This window comes from Psammomys obesus, unplaced genomic scaffold (assembly GCF_907164565.1).
Source record: "Psammomys obesus unplaced genomic scaffold, mPsaObe1.curated_primary_1811, whole genome shotgun sequence".
Taxonomy (NCBI): domain Eukaryota; kingdom Metazoa; phylum Chordata; class Mammalia; order Rodentia; family Muridae; genus Psammomys; species Psammomys obesus.
Window position 1 is genome coordinate 575,156 of NW_026590707.1, and position 10,287 is coordinate 585,442.

Here is a 10,287-nt window from a genome sequence, read left to right on the forward strand (position 1 = left end):
TAGTCCGTTATCAGTTATCGTCATGGCTGGGAGCATGGTGGCGTGCAGTGGACACGGTGCTGGAGACGCTGGGAGCTCTGCATCTTGACCCGAAGGCAGCAGAAGTGATTCCACACTAGGCCTAGCTTGAGCGTGAGACCTCGAAACCTGTCCTCACAGTGGCATACTTCCTCCTAACGGTGCCACTCCCTATGAGCCAAGCTTTGACACATGAGTATAGACTCTATGGGGGCCATGCCTATTCAAATACCACACTTGCATAGCAGATACTTTGCCTGCTGAGCCATCTCTCCAGCCCCTGAAAGCCTTTTATTTGGGGGAGGTTCTCTCTCTCTCTCTCTCTTTCTTTCTTTTTTTTTTTTTTTATAAGATAGGGTTTCTCTGTGTAGCACTGGCTATCCTGGAACTCACTCTGTAAAACAGGCTGGACTTGAACTCAGAGATCCACCTGCCTCTGCCTCCAGAGTACTGGGATTAAAGGTGTCCACACCATGCCCAGTTTAAGATTTATTTCTACCAAAACAATTTCCAAACAATTGAATAGCTTTTTTCTTTTCTTTGTTTTTAATGAAAGTAAATAATAAGATTATCAGAGATGAGAGGACTTTCTACATTTAAAAGATTAAATCTACATTTAAAAGATCATAGAAGAAAATATTGATAAATTTGATTCAAACCATGTTAGGTCACACTGATCTGAATTAATAAATTGCTCTTCTGAAGTGAGGGGAAGGCCATCTCCACCGAGACCACTGGCTCTTGTGTTGAATTAGAAGGAAGCGAGGAAAAGCCAGTCAGGCGTGTCCTGGAAGTTGTCTGTTGTGAACAGAACAGACTCTGTTAAAACAGCAAGCAGTGCCTAAGGCACACAATTGTGATGGAACGTTTCTTTCTTTTCTGTTTCTGTTTTTGTTTTTTTGAGACAGGGTTTCTCTGTATAGCCCTGGCCATCCAGAAACTCACTATGTAGGCCAGGCTGGCCTTGAGCTCACAAAGATCTGCCTGTCTCTGCCTTTCAAGTGCTTGGATTAAAGGTGTGTGCCACTACACGCAGTATGAGTGAATATTTTAATCAAGGAAAATACTATCATTATAAATATAATTTTTAAAATTATGTGCATTGGTGTGAGGGTGTCAGACCCCCTAGAACTGAAGTTATAAACAGTTGTGAGCTGCTATGTGGGTGCTAGGATTTGAATTCAGGAACTCTGAAAGAATAGCCACTGAGCCATCTCTTCAGCCCCATATATATATGTTTATATATATAAACATGGCTTCACCATTTGGCCCTGACTGACCTGGAACTCTCTGTGTAGACCAGAATGGCCTCAAAGTCTCAGAGTTCCTTTGCCTCAGCCTTCCAAGTGCTGGGATTAAAGGCGTGAGCCACAGTGCCTGGCTTGATTATGCTTTTTTAAATTCAAGGGAAATCTGTAAAAGGGTAGCAAAGGACTGGTATTTGAACTGTGTCTGTAAAAAGTGCAGCTGAGTAGGAAACAGATGCTTTACCAACCAAATCAAAGCACATTAAAAATAAGATTTTTTTTTTCATCTAGTGTGTGCAGCATCTGGGGTTGCCATAGGTCTGTCGAGGGACACGAGTTTTCGCCACCCTGCTGCAGAAGGACTTACTTGCTAGCAGAAGATGAGCCAACTCAGCATGTGTGCGGAGAACCTAAGCCAGCTCTGGCCCAGCAGCGGCTCTTGTGGAGGCTCCATTCTAAAGCAATAACTTAGCCAGGTTTGGTGCTTTCAGCCCCATCATCCAGAGACAAAGGCAGGCAGGTCTCTGTGAGTTCAAGGCAATAGCAAGTTCCAGGCAAGCTGGGATCATACAGTGAGAACCTGTCTCAGAGAGACAGAGAGAGAGACAAGGAAGGAGAGAGAGAGAGGAGCTTTAAAAACCAAAGAGTATAGTCAACACTATGTTTTCTACTTTATTTCTGAGACAGGTTCTCTTTTCCTATAGCCCTGGTTGCCTTGGAATTTGATATGTAAATCAATGTGGCCTCAAATTTGTGATAATCCTTCTACCTTTGTTCCCAAGGGCTGGGATTACAGGTGTGTGCCACCATGTCCAGCCTCTTATTCATTTCTAATTCTAAAAAGTAGAAATAAAATATCTAATACTAGAGAAATAATCAGGCAAATTATAACAACACAGTCATTAAAAGTAGCATTTAAATGAAGTTTATCATAAAATAACTGCTTATCCTAAGTCACACTTAAAAATAGGTTACCAGGCCGGAGAGTTGGCTCAGCAACTTGGAGCACTGGCTGTTCTTGCAGAGGACCCAGGTTCAGTTCCCAGCACATCAGGTGGTCCACTACTGTAACTCCATTTCCAGGGGCTCCAAAGCCTTCTTCTGGTCTCCAACACTTTCATGTGTATGGTAAAAATACAGGCAAGTGGCCATAGGTACTCACACATGCAAATAAAAAAGGTTTTAATGAGTTGCAAAATTATAGATCTCCAGCTACTTGAAGAAGAAACTGCCCAAGGCAAGGAAAGCGATTACTCCCCGCAGCCACACTGAGAACCAGCTGGTCTCCATAATGAACCACTGAGAACCATAATGTTAAAGAAAGTCCAGTCTTGTTTTCTCTACATTGGAGGGCATTTTGTTCAAGAAAATATCTTTGCAAGGAAAAGGGCAGATTCTAAGGGAAAGAATGCATTAATGACCGCAGAGAGCTTTTTTGTTGGCAGGGATTTGGCTTTAGTGATGACTGGAAAGGGCCGCTTTGTACTCGTTTTACTCTTTTCCCAATGTTGAGCAGAACAGAGGGTATGGAGTAGGGAGCATGGAGAGGAAAGGGAGGCGGTACGTGGGCTTTCTTTTCTTCCTTTTTCATTTTTTTAGAGTTGTTTTATTTTGTGTGAGTGAGTGCTCTGCCTGCATGCGTGTCTGTGCATCACATACATGCCTGATGCGTGGTCAGCCTCCATGCCAGTGCTGGGAATCGAACCCAGTTTCTTTGCAAGAGCAACCAGTGCTCTCAGCCACACAGATAGAAACGAATACATGTAATTTAACGTAATAAAAATACATCTTTAAGGGGCTGGAAAGATGGTTCAGAGTTTAAGAACCCTGGCTTCTCTTCCAGAGGACCCGGGTTCAATTCCTAGCTCTCACATGGTAGCTCACACCTGCCTGTAATTCCCCTCATACAGATATACATGCAGGCAAAACACCAATGCACATTAAATAGATTAAAAGACCAAACAGTATGGCTCCTGTGTGCACAGGTCAAATAAGATATCCACAGCCTGGTGTCGCAGGCTGATCCTCTGCTATCTGATCTGGGAAGCCTGTATTCTCCTGAGTGGGTCCAATGGACCACACTGCTGATTTCCCCTGATGTGAGGGCCTGCCCCTTTCTTTTTGTCCACTGCCTGGTAAGAGGCTCAGGTCTCCGGACTTGCATCTCACTGCGGGGATTCAATGTGGGGCTGTCACTGACCTCCTCCGGGAGCTACTCCTGTTCTCTGTGGAAGGCCTGGGTTGGGCTGCGGTCTGGTCCGTGGAGGAATCATTCAACTATTCCCTTTCTTTGCCTCCTTCCCACACCGTGACAGTCCCTTGACTGTCACAGTGGTGCAGGTGGGCTTGCACCATCTAACCTTAAGAACCACCGGGAACCTGCATTGCTGCTGGGCAGAAAGCCCATGGCGGTGAAAAAGGTCCAAAGTTCAGTGTGAAGAGCAAGTGGCAGGATAACACCACGTTTGTCAGCTAAGTGGTAGATTCCATCCTGTTGCTCCCCTCCTGAGCACTGGCCAGAAGCAGCTAATTTAAGCACCAATTCTATGCTGCATAGGACCTGCCTCTGTGAACTGCCATTCCAGCCACCTGTCCCGCACACCCCGTGCGCAGTTCAGGCCCAAATCACATTCTGACCAGTTCTGGCGCTGAATTTTTTTTCCAGCCACGCACATGTGAGCACAGGCCTATTTGAGACAGTCACCCACTGGGCTGTCTGTCCAGCTTACATGGATGTCCTTCCTTCGGGTCATTGCCCTTGGTCAGTCAAGATTGAGCCAAGGTTTTAGCACAGGGCTCCTGGGAGCTGAGCAAGCTCCAGTTCCAGGGATATAATTAGATCTGTCTGAATCCTCTCCCTGGGAGGGAACGTGTGGGGCCGGAGGACTGAGGGTTGGTTCATCTCTGTCACTCTCCTGTCATCCGTGAGCATTCTGGTGGCGCAGTTCCTCCCACTCAGAGGAAGTCTTCTGCAGGGAGAACACAAGCAAGATGTCCCTGCAGCTTCAGAGCTGGAGGGTCTGGTGGCTCCCGAAATCCTCCTAGGCTTCTGACTCACCTCGGCTCTAACATCCTCCTGGAGTCATAGGTCAAGGGCCAGGTTACTCTGATGCAAGCAATACCCACTAAGATTTAGATTTTGTCCTGTACCCCTTTGGTTTTCCTTTTCCTCGGGACTCGGTCTGTGGGTCATACTCAACTGTGCATTGTTGTTTCTGAGAAGAAATCAAATTCGAATCTTGTAATCATAGCACTCAGGCAGCTGAGGCAGGGGGTTCTTGGATTTAGGGCCACCCTGGACCACATAGAAAGACCCGTCCTAACAAGATGAGGATAGGGGCTAGAGAGATGGCTCAGTGTTTATGTACACCTGACATTCTTGCAGAGGACTCAGGTTCCATTCCCAACATCCGCATGCTGGCTCACAACCATCTGTAGCTCCAGTTTAGGGGAATCCAATGCCCACTCTGGCCTCCTCCAGCATGGGACACCCATGTGGTACACAGATACACATGTAGGCAAAATACCCAACCACAAAAAGTAAAAATAAATCTAAATTTAAAAAAACCCAAGGAGGAGGAGGAAGCTTCATTATTTTCATAGATGGAGGAAAAATAAAACCAATGAGTAGAGTTAAGTCTTCCCGGTTATTTTACTGGTGGAACGACGGGGTTAAATTTTCACTGTTGTGTGTGGGGTGTAGCTGAAGCAGTGTGTGCTGAGGATAAGGCACACACTGGGTGTCCTCTCCAGCCATTCCTTACCTCCCAGCCAAACTTATACTTACAAAGTATAACCCTTACCAGGAAGATCTGAGAGGTAGAGGCAAGGGCGTCAGAGGTCAAGGTCATCCTCCGTTATTTGAAGGGGTCTGCAGATCATCTGGGGCACATGAGGCACACTGTCTCAAACAAGCAAGCAAAACAGGCCAGGCCTTGTGTCTCATACCTCTAACCTAAGACTTTGGGATTTGGAGGCAGGATGATCAAGTGTTCAAGGCCAACCTCCACAGCATATCTAGTTTGAGGCCTGATATCTAGTTTGAGGCCTGATCTACAGGAAACTATGTTTAAAAAAACAAAAAAAAAAAAACCAAAAAAACAAAAAACAACAACAACAAAAAAAAACACCAAAAAACAAAGAACAACTTATAAATATATGTATAACCTTTAACATTGGGGGTAACTGGTAAAATAGTTAGGGTTGGCTTTTCATGATAGTCCAGCTGGTGTGGCTGTTTGAAATTGGGGAAGGGAGCAGATGAAAGTATAAATGAAGCAAAATTGTTTGAATTCCTAACTGAGGCTGGAAAGGGCGGGTATTTAGTGTTCTGTCTGCATCGCAATGCGCGTAAAGGTTTCTGTAACAAAAAACAACAAGAGCAACAGCCACCACCCAGAGATAACTGTTCTTGAACTCTTAAAACACTTGTCACTTAAATCTGTCGTCTAGTCTATGATTCTCTGTGTTCGAAGGCTATGTTAACTTGAAGAAATGCCAGCCTCTCTCTGTCTCAGCACCAGCCTCCTATGTGGCCAGACTGGAGCTCAGTCATCATAGCCCTGTCTGAAATCATGGAGACACAGGTGTAGGCAAGGCCAGCCAAGAGGGGTTGGACGATAGCCAGAAGGTAAGTCTATCCTTCCTCTGGCTCGCTAGATCATCTGGGAAGTCTCAGGGTTCCCCAGAATTCTCTCTGCTAATCTCCTGTCTGCCCAAATCAGCCACAGCCAGCCTCTTTTGCTCCGTCCCCGGGTTGGTGGAACGGTTGAGTGTCGCTGGCTCGCTGATGGGGTCAGACTGCGCAAATTACTCGGCAACACACTTAGTCCCTTCATGTTGCTCAGAGGGTGTGTTTAGAGCGTTTAGAGCGATGCCCTCACGCCCTCAGTCCCCAAACACCTTCCGTACTCTACTAGGTATGGGCGCTTTCTGCCTGCACCACAGCTGGTCCGGGACAAGGAAAGGAAGGTCTAAATTATAAAAATTCCCTCTCTGGGGCTGAAGAGTCGGCTCAGCACTTAGGTGCTTATCGTTCTTCCAAAGGGCCAGCGTTTGGCGCCCCACATCTCCAGGTGGCACACCTCTGCCTGTGGCTCTAGCCCCATGATGTCATCATCTTGTCCCCGAGGGCAGCCTATGCCTTTGCTGCATATACTCACACAGACACACAAGTTATGAATCAAAAAACAAAACAAAAATTCTTAGAGGAAAAAAAAGCTCCCTCTCTGCGTTACTCAGGTACGGTCAGGGCCTAAGTGATGTCCACTGTTATAGCAGCTTCCTAACCATTGCTATAACAGTGGGCATTATCCATGCTGGAGGTGCCAGGCCCCAGGCCAGCTAAGCCTGTCCCGTATTCAGGTTGTGTTGTTCCATGGACACCCATGTCCTGGTGACCTGCTGCCTCTCCCACTGCTGACAGCAAGAGCGCAGGGTGGTTTTCGGGACTCTCAGAGGTCACTGGCCTCCCTAGCATGCACCCAGTGAGACCCTTAGTTCCTACCTCCCCTGAGCCTTATGGCAGCTCTCGTGGGCCTTGTCTGAGTGGTAGAGGTATGGAGAGAAGACAGGCAAGAAGGCCCCTTGTCCCCCTCTGTTGGGATAAGGTCATCTTGAGTCAAGAGAGAAGATGAGAAGCCCTAAGGGGTCCTGGAGATCCGGTGCCTCTGGTCTCGGGCGGCTAAGAGTTGAGGAAGGAGTGTTGGCTCAAAGGGAGAAATGACGGTCAGATACCCCTCATGCTACTATGACAGGCACCTAGCCCTCATGGCACAAGCTGTCATTTTGCTGAACACCTCCTGTGTGCTGGTCCCTCACCAGTTTTATTGACACTGTGAATGGCATGCAGGTTTCACAACAACCCTGACAACAGGATGACTGAGAGACAGATCTGGGTCACACAGTGCTTAAGCCAGGTGGGGGTGCCTCTCCCATGGGTCAGCTGCTGCCTTAGAGGCCACTCAGGCTCGGAAGCTCCAGGGTGTGCTTGAGGTGACCCATTCTGGGTGGTCTGTGGAAACACGCTCAAAGCTTAATCATGGATTACCTCACTAGAATTGTCCCGAAGCTCTGAGGAGGTGGCTCTTCTCTCTGCTGCTGAGCTCCTGCTTTCAAAACTCCCTGGAAAGGTGGAGGTGGAGGTGGTGGTATGGAGCAAAGGTACAGGGCTTGCCTAGCATGCACAGGGCCCTGGGTTCCTCCACAGCCGTGCAAAAGTTAACACACACACACACACACACACACACACACACACACACACACACGACCATTCACTGTTTTAATCTTAGCATTCAAGAGGCAGGAGAGCCACGAGTTCAAGGTCATCCTCTGTTACATGGTGAGCTAAAAACGGCCTGTGAGGCAAGACAACCAAACACTATCACTTCTTTTTCAGACACTCCGACGAGGCAGCTTCCCAGCTTCTTCTATAAAGGAGTTTTCACAGTGGAAGTGCAGCTAAAACCTGCTAAGAGTGAGCCAGGCTTCTTTGCCAGCCTCGGCTTTTTAGATGAACGGCAGGAGTAGAGAGTGGCCGCCCCCCGAGCTTCGACTGTCCTCCGCAGAGTGAGGAGGCCCACCTTGGCCTACAGGCAAGATAGTGCAGAAATGGAAGGGGCCGGTTTAGGAGCTCAGCACCGCTGCGTAGCTGCTTCTTCCCCTGGTGACTCTCTGAACTCAGATTCCCCACTAAGGCTGCCTGGAGCAGTTCCTGTTTGATTAATGACACCTATGGCTCTATTCTCCTGCGGCTCATCTCCTGGGCAATTCACGGAGTGCACTATGGTGTGAGCTCATAGAGAGATTAGAGCTGACTTGTCAGTTGCAGGGGAAATTCTAGAAGAGCTGAAACATGTTTCCTGAGGGACCCCCCCCCATGTTCCCAACATTGCTTATGTGTTCATGTCCTGAACGTTTAACCCTTTGAACTTGTCCTATTACTCGGGTCTTGGGGCTTAATGGCTGAAGAAGGCTGCCCTCTCCTGCCCCAGTCACTGCACGAACATGATCTGATGTTTCCATTAGCTGCACAACAATAACTTTACTATTCCATAAGACTCTTGCCAGGCAGAAACAGATTATTCACTACAGGAATTTCCCGAAAGACCCATCGGCGCTTGACTAGGAAGCATCAGGGAACGGTTCACACCTGTGACCTTCAAACCCTTGGCCTTGCTCCTTACTCCAACATTAAACCCAACAATCCCCTTGCTTTTGAAAGTCCCTCTTCTCTGAAATCAGACAGTGAGACCCACCCTCTCCCCTCGTTCTTGCAACCAGTTCTTGCAACCCTGTTTTTGGTCCCTCCCTGCTAAGCCCTTAGCTCTGCCTTCGGAGGCTGGAGATGCTGCTGGGAGAGCCATGGCCATGAGCCTGCCAGCATCTCTTTTCTCCTCAGCAGAAGTTCTGGAGCATTCTTCCCAGAGAGCTCTTGGATCTCATTGAAACCATCTGAGCCCCGAAGAAAGCCAGACCAGGAGACTTCTGGGGGCATGATGGCCAGGGTCCTCAAGTCCTCTGAGCACGTGGAGCTGCTTTTGGGTGCTGGGGGGACTGAGCAGGCAGCCTGTACACAGGGCCCCTCATGACATTTGCCTGGCTGAGAAAGACCACTCCCCTCCACCCCTCAGAGGCTTCCACGGTTAGTCATGATGGGCAGTTATTCCCCATTGTAGGTCAGAAGAAGACCGGAAGAGAGATAGCTCCTCACTTCATTTGACTTGTACCCTGTAGACTCATTGCTTAGGTCTCTCCTTAGACTCTGTCTCTGTCTCACTGTCTCTGTCAATCCATCTCTATGTCTATCTCTCTCTCACACTTAAATTTTTTTTAAGGTCTTCAGGAGGGCTGCTCCTAGCTTGTCCAGACACAGAGCTTAGCAGGCAGGAAGGGCCCTTTGTGAGAAAAGGTCCCCAGTGTCAGAGCTAAAAAGGCATCCAAAGGAAAATATTAGCAAGCAACTTGAAATGGGCGTAGTGGCACCCACTTTTACTTCCTGCACTCGGGAAGCAGAGGCAAGTGTATCTCTGTGAGTTTGAGACCAGTCTAGTCCTAATGGGTTCCAGGCCAGCCAAGGTTGCACAGTGAGACCTTGTTTCCAAAAACAAACAAACAAAAACAAATAAACAAACAAGGGAGCAACTTAAACTGGAACCAGCACTGGATGATTCTGAAAGAAGTCATTGCCTGGCCTCACAAAGTCGAGGAGCCCAGGAATGGCACCCCCCACAGTGGGCTGCACCCCCCCCCCCACCATCAACCACTAAGTAAGAAAATGTCCTGCAAGCTTGCCTGCAGCCTGGCCTTACGGAGGCATTTTCTCAGTTGAGGTTCGCTCCTCTTAGATGATTTTAGCTTGTGCCAAGCTGACCTAAGAGTAGTCTGCACACCCCTAAGGTCTAGTTCTTTAAGATATGACCCATTCCATTGTCTTGAAATGCAGAACCTCCCGTGCGTGCAGCCTCAAAGCAGTTGATGGAGAGTCCGGAGTTTTCAGCAGTCTGCTGTGGCAATTCAAGTGCAATGTCTCAGAAGTCCTGAGCTAAAGCAAGCACTTCCTTTGCATTCACTGAGACAGGCTGCAGACTTCCTCCAGGCTCATCTCTGGAATCCGTCCTCACCCGCAGACATGAAAATGAACGGCGAGACATGCTGTGTGGATGGCAGAATAAATCCCAGACTGGAAGTCACTTTTGCTTTGAACTCAGCTTGCTACCTTGCCCCAGTCAAAAGGGTGCCAATGTTGGGTAGAGAGCCTCTCCCCTCCCCCCATGCGCTGGGTGGCCCTGCTCTAAGCTGTCTGCTCTGAGCTTCACTGCAGTACCATCCTTGGTAGACAGTCTTGCTAGCTAAGCAAGGGGCTCTGAGACCAAGGCTCTGACCCGCTGTCTGTGCACCTCTAGGAGACCTGGGGGATAATTTTCCACAATGAATGAATGCATGAGGCCAAGAGTCCCACCTCGAGGGTGGGAAGCACACACAGAACAGCAAGTTTCCACTTTCTGTAATGTGGAAACAGCCG

The 10,287-nt window shown here is 48.2% G+C and overlaps 1 long non-coding RNA gene across 1 annotated transcript; it reads right to left on the reverse strand.

Annotated features, from left to right (window-relative positions):
• Positions 1-639: 639 nt before the first annotated feature.
• LOC129678009 (uncharacterized) lies at positions 640-3,604 on the reverse strand. The gene is made up of 4 exons (XR_008720304.1): positions 3,466-3,604; positions 2,241-2,379; positions 1,633-1,845; positions 640-816 (listed from the first exon to the last, which is right to left on the reverse strand). It is a non-coding gene; the product is annotated as an uncharacterized LOC129678009 (long non-coding RNA).
• Between the last annotated feature and the right edge of the window lie 6,683 nt (positions 3,605-10,287).